Source organism: Oryzias latipes, chromosome 12 (genome assembly GCF_053564925.1).
Source record: "Oryzias latipes strain Hd-rR chromosome 12, Olatipes_Hd-rR_3.1".
NCBI classification, from domain to species: Eukaryota; Metazoa; Chordata; class Actinopteri; order Beloniformes; family Adrianichthyidae; genus Oryzias; species Oryzias latipes.
Window position 1 is genome coordinate 17,369,524 of NC_136248.1, and position 14,191 is coordinate 17,383,714.

Genomic DNA, 14,191 nt, shown 5'->3' on the forward strand with positions numbered 1-14,191 from the left:
CAAGAGTGGTTGTACCACCTCTGTACTGTGAAATTTTGGTTACTTTTAAATACTTTGAGGTTCCCGTTTGTGGTCCAAATGAAGCTTTGGACAAGCCGGAACCCTGCAGGAGCAGTATCGCACCGTTAAGCATCCAAACTGCTTTCTCCTTCTCTTTCAAAGTTGTGAAATCTTGTTTTCACACTCGCACAAGGCAAAATGTGACACTGAAATGCTATCCTGAAGTGCATTGGACCAGCGTGTCTATTTCATGCTGGAATGGCCTTTTGAGAATAAACAGCTGTGTTGGTTATTTGCAGGATGTACCTGCACATATGTCTCCTCTCCAGTCCCATACTTCAATGATCTACTCTTGCAGTATTTTTTTGTTTTGTTTTAAGAATTGGAATTTTAGTGAGCAAAGGAAGTTGTTACATACCAAACACTTGGTGTGTTTAGTTGGCCGTATTTTGGTCTTTCAGTGTTTGTGTTTGTGGCTGTAGAGTTGACTCTTCTTTGATGAAGGACCTGCTTACGTATGTAAACGAGCTTTTATCCGACTCACTGGGTGGCTTTTCCTCACTTATATTTCAATGGCAGTGTATTAGTGTCTGCATGCGTGTGTTTATGTGTAAATAATTAATTGCTGTAAAGGTTTTATTGGTAAGACTGAACCAGGCAGAACATTATGCTCTACTGCTCCACCGCAGTGCAACATTATTAGACTGAAACGTGTCTGCATTTTTTCAGGGGGGAAATTATATTAGGTGGCGTGCCAGTGTTAAATTACTCAATTTAGCTTGTATTAGTGCCACCCTGAGGATTGGCCCGTGAATCAGGGCATCTTTTCATGTGACATACCATTAATGCAACACATTTCCCATTGGGGATCCATGCTGGATGTCTGTATTAAGTTGATTTGCTATAGCTGACCTTTCAAATTAGGAATTTCAAACTGAATGATTAGTTGTTACAGCAGCAAAGTATATTAAATAGATTATTTTGGGGGAACAATGTTTATTTTTCCATTCTATATTGTGAACAAAGTTGTACTCACAGGCCTTTAAACAGCAGAAACGGTGCAGAAGCTTTGTTTTGGTGACTGAAGAGTATTAGGAAAGCAGCATTTGGCTTCAAACGTAACCTCAAAGGTCAAGGTCAGATCGCACCATCGATCGCATATCTTAAGTAGTTATTTGAAGACAAACGAGAAGGACAGATATCAAAGACTCACTCTGATCATTTGTGATCGTTTTTAAAGTATTCCCAATGATCTTTTTTTTTAGTCATACTCCAAAAAACTGTTTTTCTAGGACATAGTTTCTGCAGATGGGAAGTTGTTTATTAGAAATCTAAGTCGAAGGAGACTGTGTGAATCAGGCCTTCATGGTAGAATATCTGCTAGGAAACCACTGCTAAATAAAGGCAACAAGCAGAAGAGACTTGTTTGGGCTAAAGAACACAAGGAATGGACATTAGACCAGTGGAAATCTGTGATTTGCTCTGATGAGTCCAAATTTGAGATTTTTGGTTCCAACCACACTGTCTTTGTGTGATGCAGAAAAGGTGAACGGATGGACTCTACATGCCTGGTTCCCACGTGAAGCATGGAGGAGGAGGTGTAATGGTGTGGGGGTGCTTTGCCCCCCCAAGTACAAACTGCAGACAACTTAAAGCAAATTTTTCTTTTATTTAATCAAACGCCAGACAAATGTAACCCCCATTTCTGGGATGAATAATAAATAAATGAACACACTCTTGGAATCAAAGTTAAGTATAAGATTTTTCTTCTTCTCACTCCCTTTTGGACTCATTTTGTTTTATATAATTTTTGTCTCGTTTTTGTCTTATTTTGTTATTCTACACTAAGCCTGCACAATATACCGCACATTTATCGCCATATCAAGCTGTGCAATATCCAATATCCATGGCAAAAATTGCAATAAATGGTTACTTTAAATGTGCTAAAACAATCTTATGTTAGCTTGAAGTATTTAACGAATCAATTAAATCCAATCAAACATTTGACCAATCGGGTGGACCCCTTCATGTTGTTGACCAGTTGGATGAAGCTTTTTATGTTAGATGTTCGCCTCCTATGTGGACTAGGGTCAGTTGGAGTACATTTAAGTTGTGTAGACTCTTATTTAAATTCAATTGTTGCAGTTAAATGGAATTGATGTTTTTTGGTTGTTTTACTGTTTGCTCAAGTATCGCAAGTTATATCGTCATCGCAATAGCCTACGTGCACGATAGAACTTCCGGTTAACTTCCGTGTTTCGATTGTAAGGCCGACAACTTCCTGTTGGTCGTGTTATTGTTGTGGTGAGTTTTGTTGAGTTGCTAGTTTTGAGTAAATAGGAGCGGATTTCGGGTAAAAGAGAGGCGTTTGGTGTTTCAACGCGTGACAAAGACATCACAACATTGTTGTGTGCCCCTGTGTGCGAATTCGTCAAAGTACAACAGTACTCTAAGCTTTCATAGCTTTCCAGTAGATGTGTCGGTGAGAGCCGAATGGATGGTAAGAGTACGGCGGGAGGACTTCACCCCAAGCAAGACGAGTCATGTTTCGTATTTGCAGCAATCGGAAAGAACGCCTGATCGGAAACCAAATGCGTCATGTAGACCGCTGCGCTCTCGCCCCGCTGGCTCTTCGCCTCTCTTTCACCCCTCACGAGGGAGATGCGGGGGGATGCGTGCCCACTGACATCTGGACCCCGCATCCGAGTTCTGCGTTCGGGCTCCGGTGCCAGTGGACCGAGTGAACCTCTCTGAGCAGAGCAGCTGGATTTATTAATGTGTTTGAGGGGAAGGTGCTTTGTTACGTGTGCGTTTTGTTGTTTTGTGATGTGTGAGAATTCGGACTGCGAGCCGACCCGATCTGGGTTAGCGGCTGCCGGACTCGCGAGGACAGAGCAGAGCACATAGTGTGTGTGTGAGCTTTTCAGAGCAGAAATGCCGCTCAGTCCTTAGAAACTGTTCAAAAAATCACATGGAATTGTGTTTCTAGTTGTGCCCCGACAAAATAAAGGCTGATGTTATTCCCAGAGATTTACGTGCAGCCAGTATGCAGATTGCAGCATTTCCCGCATGGTTTGTCCTGGATTTTGTGTCCATCAAAAGGCTAATGTTGTTAGCCTGTGTTGTTAGCCTGTCCTAACACTGGGTTCTTCTTCCAGCCCCGTACTTCTTCCACAAAAAAGCACTGACATCAAGGATTAAATATAAAATGATGAGCGAACAGGCACTTCATAATATTCATAACATTAATAAAAGCACGTTTGGATGATCGCCTCGTATATTACCGAGCTGCTTCATAAATAAATGTGACAGCAAAGGTTTGTTTAACGGGACACATTTCCCTTCCGGTTTTTCGACACTATATGCAATCAAAATCTGCCGTGTCGCTGCTATAGAGGTCGCAAGCCGGAAATGGTCGGCCTCACACTCAAGGCGGCGGAAGTAGAACTCCTTAGTTACGTGCACGGAGCCTATATTGGTCACTAATATCGCATATCGCAAGTTTTCCTCATATCGTGCAGCCTTATTCTACACTTGCGCTACGGAAGCTCTGGGGAGCCAAGAATGCGCCATTACACAAAAACTCGATTTAGTTACTTTTTTAAATCGCCCGTAACAAAAAATTTGAATTGATTCATTCAATCGATTTTTCGCCCAGGCCTAGCTGGACCGCAGAGTGAAGGCAAAAGGGCCAAAAAGTGCTAAGCATCTCTGGGAACTCCTTCAAGACTGTTGGAAGACCATTTCAGGTGTCTACCTCTTAAAGCTCATCAAGAGAATGCCAAGAGTGTGCAAAGCAGTAATCAAAGCAAAAGGTGGCTACTTTGAAGAACCTACAATATGACATATTTTCAGTTGTTGTAATTCCACATGTGTTAATTCATAGTCTTGATGCCTTCAGTGTGAATCTACAATTTTCATAGTCATGAAAATAAAAAAACTCATTGAATGAGAAGGTGTGTCCAAACTTTTGGTCTGTACTGCATGTCCTCCATTTTTAGAAAAAAACACAACATTTTCATTAGAGTGGGTTTTTAAGTTGTTTTTTGTCTGTTTCATTAGTTTGTTGTTCAAAATTACTGTTGAACATCTATTATAGCACGTTTCCTCTTTAATTTCTTTTAATTTTAGAGAATTTTGTTTTTACCTGTACTTTTGTCATTTACAAACAACTTCGGTGACTTTAGGGAAATTTCTTTCACTTACGGGGTTTTATCAAAACTTAACTACATCTGTAGTTATTTGGAACAGGATCAGTAATGTAAAGGTGGAGAGTCAAGGATCAGCTGCCATGCAAACAACCATGGTTCCCATATTTTTGGGCATATACTACATCTTTAAAAAAATGCGTCATGAATATTAATTGTCAGTTTTTCTGACTAACGCTCCTCCTCATGGTTATATTTTTAACTGGCCTGGCTCCAGCTAATTTTACACCCGTTTCAAACTGGAAGACATCGAATTGTTTTCAATAGGCAAAAGATTTGTGTTGTTTAAAATCCCTATAAAATGCTAACATTCAACAAAAAATAATTTCACACAACCTGGTCTTACCAAATGGTCACACACTTTTAAACACTAATAAGTGTAAAGATATCTTCCCACCTTCACTTGTTTCCTCCTATTTTTTCTCTCTCTTCTTCTTCATACTTTTCCCAGCTGCTGCCTCCACCACCATTATTTTCCTCGACTCCTTTGTTTCCCTCTCCAACCTCATTATTATTTTTTCTGTCATTGTTTGTGTTTCTTCCTGACTATCTTCCTGACTTGTGTTTCTTCCCGTGTGTCATTCCTTCCCACTTTCTTGCCCCTTAGCCGCAGTGTCCTTGAGAAAGCAGTGACTTTGCTGGTTAGCGCAGTGGAGCGCATCGCTCTCCTTCTTACACAAACTTGCTCATTCACACCAGCTCAACTCTATGAACAGGCACACATTTGCTTGATCTCCCTGCAACACTGCTGAGCAGCATGAGCCCTTACAAGTCATTCTTCTTTTGTTCCTCATGAATTATTTATTCAGTAATTTTGGCTACACCAAATGGCCTTATTGACAAAGCTATTGCAGAGAAAAACTGACACTTGTCCCTGACTTGAGCTCAATATTGGCACACTTACTGGTTTGAGAAAGCTACGGGGCATTACTTTTTTTTAAATTAAAAATGAAGTGGTAAATTCAATGAATTGTTTTAATAATGCCTATAAATCTTTGCCTTTACTACATTTAAAAAAAGGGGAAAACATGCCAAGTTATCTAAAAGATTTACCTAGAAATGGGCAATAACCAACTTTTAGTTGAGTTAGTGTGATTTAATATTAAGAGACCTAAGAAATCAGAATTTGATGCACAAGTTAAATTACTCTTCTTCAAGGTTTGTCAATAAATTCAGACAAATTACCCAAAGGTGATACTGTAGTTAGACCTTCACATTCGAAACAAGATCCCAGCATGCCCTGTTCCTTATTAAAGGTGCTCTCTGCTAAACTTGGATCTGGATAAGTCATTGTTACAGTTTTCCATAGCTCTTGAAAGATAGATGGAGGCTGATTGTCTGCTTGTAAGATGAGATCTTATAGTCTCTTGATGCTGTTTGTCCTCCTCGGTCTCTGTTTTCCATCTCAGTGTGTGTTGGGTCACTGCCTCTGCCTGCCACCCTATGTGTTTTCTGTTGGAGATCAATTATATGGTGGTTAGCTTGCTGCAGTGCTGAGTATGGAAGAGGAGCTTTTGTAATTGCATCTTGCACGCTCTGTTGAGCATGTTTCTCGATTGATGAGGATCCTAAAACCAGATGGACACCTTTGCTGTAAGTACTTTCCTTTTTAAATATGCAGTCTCTATTCAACTTAGCTATATGACCAGACCTCATCACTCTGTGGGAGCGGATCATTGTTGCTATGTCATCTTTTTACCACAGTGTGTGTGTGTGTGTGTTTTTTAATCGCTCTTGCACAACACTTGTCCCACATTCAGCTGCAAAAAAAAAAAAAAAAAATGCTTCCGTAACCATGGCGACCAATCCCAAAGAGAAAAGTTGAGGATGAATCTCTTTCACACTCTCTTTCCTTCTTGCCTGTCAGCCACTGTTGCACTACAGCTGTTTATGATTTAGTGTTGGAGCCTAAAAGCACAGGAGAGGTAGCTTTTGACTAAGACGTGGAAAGAAATACTTCAAAGGTACACAAGTAAAATAATTGACCCATCCCAATAACTCTCTAACAGAAGCACTTGCTGACCCCTGTTTTGTGTTTTTTGTTTTTGTTTGTCTTCTTTCTGCATTTTTCTTTAACCATTTCTGCTGATGTTGGTCTAGATTTTCATTTATCCAGGTTGATTTCACCAAATCGTAGGTAAGAACTAAGTCAACTGGACCTGGTTTATCTCTAATATTAAACCAAGTCCACTTTACTGTTTTTACTTTCATTCTTGTATTTTGTTTTTTACATGTTTTCAACTTGGTACTAAAGAAAAAAAACAGTTTATAAGTTTACAATACACAATAGTGCAAAGATTAAAAACTTACATAATCATTATAAAAGTTTTTAATCTTTGCACTATTGTGTATTGTGATTTTAAGGCATTTTCCTATTTTGTGAAGTACTTTGAAAAAAAAAAAAAAACTTACATAATCATTATAAAAGGGCTGCACGGTGGCGCAGTGGTTAGCGCTCTTGCCTCACAGCAAGAAGGCCCCCGGTTCAAGTCCCGGCTGGGGGACATGAAAAACAGAACATCAGTAGGGGACCTTTCTGTGTGGAGTTTGCATGTTCTCCCCGTGCATGCGTGGGTTCTCTCCGGGGTCTCCGGCTTCCTCCCACCATCCAAAAACATGCTTCATAGGTTAATTGGCAACTCTAAATTGACCATAGGTGTGGGTGCGGGAGTGAATGGGTGTGTGTGTGAGTGAGGACATTCTACCCTGCAACAAACTGGCGACTTGTTCAGGGTGTCCCCCCTGCCTTCGCCCACAAGTGGCTGGGATAGGCTCCGGCAGCCCCGTGACCCCGAAAGGGATAAAACTGTTAAGAAAATGAAAAAAAAAAATGAATCATTATAAAATTTACTGTCTCACAACCTCAGACAGACTGTTCCAGCTTGTAGTTGCATAACATTGAATATAAAAAGGTTTATAGCCTGTTCAAACTGGATGAAACACAAACTGGTAAACACCATTGAAGAACTGGAGTTGGTAAGGATTATGTCACCCATAAAACTGCTTACTTTCAGCTCCAATGAAATGAAACCAATTCAGTCACCATTTTTCCACGATACAGATGCCGCCATTTGGAGCCAGACAAGGTTAGTAAGCCATGGTTGGTCAGAATAAGTCTGAATCCACGTTTCTATGGCAACTGCTGTCACCAAGCAGAGTGAGCTTTTTGGAAGTCCAGTGGACACCACATGCTTTTATTGAGGAATCTGATTGGCCAGTTACAAAATTGAATAAGTTGAGAAAAAGAAAATATAATAAAAACAACTGAGGATTTGGAAGAACGTGTTTAAAAAAAAAAAAAGTAGCTGTGCAAGAATGGTTATTCTGACAAATAGAATGACTGAGTAATAGTTGTTAATTTTTTCTATAGAAGTCTTTGGGATTTTGGCTTCTCAAAGCAAAGGTACTTCCTATTTGGAATGTGAGGGGGAAGGAGTTACGGTACTCAACCCAGTTCTCTTAAACAGTCAAGCCCCAATACTGAAGAAAAAGCAAATCAGGACAACCCTCCACACATCTGACGCATTTGGTATGACCTAACAAGCTAGCTTCAGCATTTAAATCAGCTGCATCTTTGTCCACACCTTTTGCTTCCAGAATAAAAGCAAATGCATGTACCAAGCACAATAAAACCCAACCTACCCTTTTATATCCGTGTTCTCCACTGTGCCAGTCCCCAGCCAGATAGAATACAGGGTTGTGTCAAGAAGGGCATCTAGCATAAACATTTTTGGCAAACATCCTGTGAGAATCGGTAAAAGCTGATTCACTGTTGCGAACCCTGAAGGGATATTCCAAAAGGTGACGAAGAATATTAATGATCTCCATAGAGAGTTGTTCGGTTAAATTAAAAAAAATGCAATAATCTGAATTGTAACCAATGTGATTGTCTATATTACCAAGGGATGGTAGAATCCTTCAAAATCGACTTTATTGTTTCTATTTCCTGTGCAAATCTTAAAGTATTTGCTGCTTTTCTAAACACAAATAAATTTTGGTTTTGTTGAGAAGTTCTTCTTTAATCTTTTCTAATTAGTCATTTAAACTTTGTTTTTCTACTTTCTTTTAATTTTGTGATAATGAAAAATAAAGGTACAGAAACAACATTCATATAACATATCTCATATTTCTGTACTTTTCATGTAATGTTTTGCTTTTTTTTGTCCTCTAGGCCTTCTCTCTATTTCTGTTAAATCCCTCTTATCTCTCTCTCCTCCCTCCACTTTCTTCCTGTTTCTCTTCATTTAACTGTCGTCCCCCACTGAGTTGGAGAGACAGACAGGAAGGAAGCGTGTAATGACACCGTCATATCGAGCACGCTGCCCGAATTGACCTGGAACCAAAGGAGACACAGATCAACTCCTGCTAAAGCAGTGCAGATTAGAAGCAAATAAAAAAAAGAAGTCAAGCTGGAGCACAATTAAAAAAAGATTTTAGTTGATTTATGTTATTCCTAAGCATGAGGATTTCATCTGTCGTTCAAGAAAAGTATAATACTTAATGAATGAACGTTTTACTTATCAATGCAATAGTTATTGCATAGATAAGTACAAGTATGAGAGGTATTTTTTTTGCCTGAAATTAAAAATGGTAACTTTTTATGACCTTAGCTGTTCATTATTGATAGACAGATTTGCTATTGTTAGTCCGACAGAGAGGCAGCTGGGAGTGTAAAACAAGTTAAAAAAATAACCTCTTGTATTAATTTTAAACCTTTCTGATGTCCTTAGAATCCACATAACCATACATTTAGATTGCTTAACAATAGTAAGGTTGACTTCACAGCATCTGTGAAACCAAATGCTAAAATCACCAGAATCTGGATTATATGAGATATTCAAAGTAAATAAAAGATTCCTTTCTTTGTTAGTTTCAATGGTTTACAAATCAATACGTCTTCTAGACTTTAACTGTCTGTGACTATAATATTCATGGTTTATGCGCCCTCTGTTTAATTTTAATCTGTCTGAGCTGTCTTGAGAATTATTTTTTTTTCCAACTTTGTTGTTTCTGACTCTCATATGCACAAACTGCTGGAACGCTCACAAATGCAGGGGAGGGGGGTGTGACAGCTTTTTTGTGTTGGCAAACACCAGCTTAGCAATAAAGGGCTTTCAAGCAGGATTAGGCTGCTAAGTGCCGGCGGAGAAGACAAGTAGGCCAAAGACCACTAAGATGTAACTTGCACTTTTAACAGTCGGTGGATGTCGCAGTGAGGGCAGAGCTGTAAAACACCGGTAAAAAAAACTGAAATGTGTCAGAGATAACTTACAAAGAGGGAAGTGACATGCACATACACATTGTAAGCACACGCACCAGTCCTCTCATAGACTACAGGCTGTGGAGTCTCGGCGGAGCTCTGGTAGGACCATCTGTTCTTGCTGAAATCAGCACAGCAGGATCCGACTCATGCACACATACACAAGCACAGCCTGTTGTAGCCTGCTTCAGCTCTGGCCTGGTGACAGTCTATTTATTCCTCACACTGACGCAGGACACGCAATGTTGAACCAATGTGTGAATGCAGGGATACAGTCTACATGTTAGATGTACCGGTAGGTACAGACAGGGACAGGTATGTAAAGTGTCTGTATTCGGTTCTGCCACCAGCACAAACTGTACACACGCACAGCTTCTTTCCATTGTATTAATCGATCGAGGGAAGTAACTCTGCCCTGTCAGTGTTATCTATTTTCCTTCTCACCAGGGGCATCAGCGTTTTCTCTACCTTTTGCCATCTCATCATTCTTTGTGTTTTGACCTCTCAAGGCCTGGAGCTGCAACTGGGCCCAGGCGCATCCACACTGTGTTCTGTCCAAAGAACCAAAAAGACATGAAGACAACCCCTCTCTAAGAAACCCCTGAAAAACCCACTAAATATGATAGTCTTTTTACAGTCAACATTAACCCTGTAAAGCCCACTTCATCAAATGATTGAGATTTTTAAAAATTGTACATTTTTGCTTACAACAATGTTAGTTTCAGATTCGAAAATATTGACACGAGTGTTTCTGGACAAAGGCTCCTTATTTACCCACTGACTCAAATTTGATCCATACATTTTCAACATGGAGTAACTGTATTATAACAAAATAAATATTGAAAAGTTAAGCATTTTTTCAGTTTCATTACAGCAAGTATAGATGTATCAAACATGATACAATGGCTTTATAGGATTCATTTTGACTGATTTTTCTGTTTGTTTTCATTTGTGTTACTAAAAGTGATATTTATTTTTTTGTTAAAAATTTTATTCAACGTGAGTTTTATTATTATTTCGGCCGGGTATCAGAGCTAGTAATAGAACATGTGCATTCAGAATATGCTACAAATCTAATTTGTTAACGACAAATGTCATTACCAATTATTTTCCCTGAAATTGGTGTAAATGATAGATGTTTATGCTGGTTATTTTTATTTTTTTATTTTTTGTAATATGTGGAAGTGGTCCCGAATAGATACAATCTTGTAAAAAAACAAAAAACAAGTGCGATGACAAGAAAAGGACAGCAGCTGTGAGTTTGAAGTGTGGATATCATAACAGCAGGGAAGCATAAGAGAGGTGGGAGAGCAGAAATGAGTTGGAACAGAGCAGGTGCATAAGTTGAGATCATTGGGGAAATCATTGTGCTGTAGTAGGTGAAGTAATTGCTTTTGTGTGTATTGTGACTGGTGTCAGTGCATTTGTGCTGTGTTTCTATGGAAAATGGTTTTACAGATATTTAAGAGATCTGTCTGTGAAGAGCTTTTACTTCAGAATATAAATCTCATTTGCAACTTGTATCAAAATATTTTTTTCTAAACCACAGACAAGAAATTGTTGGAAGCAAACTGAGCAGTGCATGCAGCGCCTTTAAACAACTTTCTATTCTGCTGTGCTGTAAATGCTGACCCTAGAAAGCTATAAAAGACGAAGGTAAAGAAAAGGAAAAGGATCAATCAGTAAAGGTTAATGACTTTTTAATGATGAAGCTTTCAGTATTTACTTATTATTTTGATTTATTCTGATGGTTTGGAGGAGACCCAACCACTAGATTAGCTCAAAGTTAAAAAGATGAAATTAAATAAATGGTAAAAATCTACTAGGGATTAATACATTTAAAGCCAAAGGGACATTTAGTATTATAATTTAACACTGCTTTTTTTATGCAGTTGCCACACCTTGCAATTAAAGCGCATACAAAGGGGATTGTGGTGTTAAAGACTCATAGATTCCACTTAGTATGACCTCCTTTGGCATTGGGAGAGGCACAGCAAACAGGGATGTCCACTCCCAGCATGTGTTGAGCCTGCTGCATAATCCTGCATTAATGAGGCATAATGCAGATAAAATCGACAGTGTCATTGCCGTGAGGTCTCAGTGGTTTAGGATGTATGTGGCATGTGGATGAGCACCAACATCCTTAAGACATCCTATGCAAACGGATACAAAAGGTTGCACAGGCGTGTCCTTATGTGATTGTGGCTCTAATCCCAGCTAGAACATTTTCTGAGAAGTATGCACATGCCTACCTTGAGGTTTTTTTCATCTTTGTATTTTTCTTTTTTCCCCCTAATTATCATGCAACACGTATAGACAATTAAAACAACATCTTTTAAGGATGCAGATCACTTTTTGCTTGTTTTCCCATCATAGCGACTATCACTCTCATCTGCAAAGGAAATACTGTCATATTTTTAGAGCAAAATGTAAATCAAAAAGCTTATTTTATGTGTAAAGAAGGAAATGATTGTTTAATTCTCAGAAGGAAATGTGTTTATTGTTGGAGGGGAAAACCCTGATAGCCAAATGTTTGCTTGACATAAGCAACAAATGAAACCAGTTAGATTTGTTTGGGATCTTTTACGACCATCCAATTTTTCCTTCTTTAATGTAGTCCAGTATGGATACATTTTCCATAATAGAGCTGACTAATGCAGATATTTTTCATTGTTTATGTGTTTGCTTTTTACGAATTTATTTTATATTTGTTTTGTTTCAAAAGGTAAAATTCAGCATACATAAAATAATCTGTACTGCTATTGATGTGCAGTACCGTTTTTTCCAACGTAATTAATAAGGCAGGATTTTTTGTACAAATTAAATATTCATAAGAGTGATAAAAGATTAAATAAATACAAAAGCAGAGGAAAATAAATAAATGATTTATTTGTGAAAATAATGAGGAAGAGACACAGAGGGAAAAGATAATTGATGGTTCATAAAAAGTCTCAGGTTTCATCAATATTCAGCTCTTAATTTTCAATCTTCAGTTAAATCATCCCATGTTCTCATCACGGTCTTTACAGACATATGAAGATCCCTCTGCAATCATCTGCTCTTTTCTCAGTGAGACTTTAAAGACCCACTCCAATGAAAATTGTGTTTTTAACGTGTTTTAGCTATTTTACTCATAATGGAGGACATATTTAAAGAAAATGAAAGCTTAAAGTTGCATTTCTGAGGATTTCTTTATTCCAACCGTTGTGAATCAGAAGCAGACAATGAAATCCCATTTGAAAAAGCTTGTGGCTGTGACGTAGGTGCTACAGATTTTTGTTAGATTGGGGTTGTGAAGGTCTGTAAACTAGGGGGACAAATGTAAACAAAGGGAGGGATGATGGGGAAATAAGGACAGGTTTACTCCTGCCCACATCTCAGAGATGAATTTGCCATTCTGCAGAAACTATGTCCTAGAAAACATCTCAGGTTTTTTGATCAAAAGATGATCAGAGTTGGTCTTTAGATCATCATACGCTTTAACCTGCTGACTTTACACGTGTGACACAGTTGTTGTTTTTGACCACTTGTGTCTCCATGTGGTTCTGTGCTGTCTCAGACCAGCTGACAAATAAATGTAGCAAATGGGCATGTCAGTTGGCTCGCACCTGTTTACACAGCACATATACACACACACACACTCAACAGTAGAGGTGTTCATGGAGACGCGCTGAAGAATAGATCCTCTCTGACTGCATCCTTTGACCCGAAGAATATCAGTGTCTTCATGAGGTGTTGTTTGTGTTGATTAGTTTAAATAAACACGTGTTTTAACGTGCACAAATGGAGACATTATGACTCCAGTGTTTTTGGAGTCAGATGGACTTTTCAGTTATAAACTATGAGGCTTTGGGTTTTTGTACTTTCAAGTAGCCTTTCAGCTGTAAAATGAACTTAGAAATGATCATGCAAGTAAAAACTGCAAACTAAAAACCCTTTGGAAAAACTTTTTTTTTCATTTACCTGTGTTTATTTATGTCAATGAAGAAGTTAAGCATGAGATAAACTATGACAGAGTTGAAACCTGAAGCAAAACCTGTCAAAGGGGGAGAAAACAAGAAGCTCTGGCACAGACCAACAGAAAACTTAATACACAGAGGGCTAATTAACAACATTAGGAACAGCTGGGATCGCTGGAAATTGTGATATTGAGTGAAGAGAGGAAAAAACATCACAAAACATGACTAAAGTAATGAGCAAAAACTTATCGTCACAGGGAGTGTGATCACTGTGACAGCTGAAGAGAGAAATCCCCTTTAAACACAGATTTGAAAAACATCTAATGGCCGTTTCAAGCCCGTCTTCCTGTCAGGCTGTGGGTGGAAACTGGGAGATGCTGAAAGAAGCCTTGTGGTCTCTCCACTCGGTGTGCTTGCTGTCTGTTATCACAGCTGGTCACAAAGGAGAAATACATTGGCTAGGGCTTCACAATTATCTAAGCTGAAGTGGGTCCCATTTGCAGATGTTCTTGAACCCGTGAAGTGCTCCATGCTGGAATACAGCAGGCTAGCTGGCCATAAAGGAGGTCTATTCTCAGCTGGTAGTCATGGGTTTTTGCCCAGAGGATAGATTGCATTTTAGCATCTTTTAATTGATAACTGTCGTGCCAGCAGACATCTGACATGAAACTCATTGATCTTGTTGGTTTGCATTGGCTGACTTTGACTTGCTTCTATTGAGACGCTTGGCACATAAATAAATTTCGTCCTGGAGGAAAGGAAGA

The 14,191-nt window shown here is 38.9% G+C and overlaps 1 protein-coding gene across 3 annotated transcripts in view; it reads left to right on the plus strand.

Annotated features, from left to right (window-relative positions):
- strbp (spermatid perinuclear RNA binding protein) overlaps positions 1-14,191 on the plus strand; it is a 75,964-nt gene that overhangs the window by 23,058 nt on the left and 38,715 nt on the right. The window lies entirely within an intron of this gene.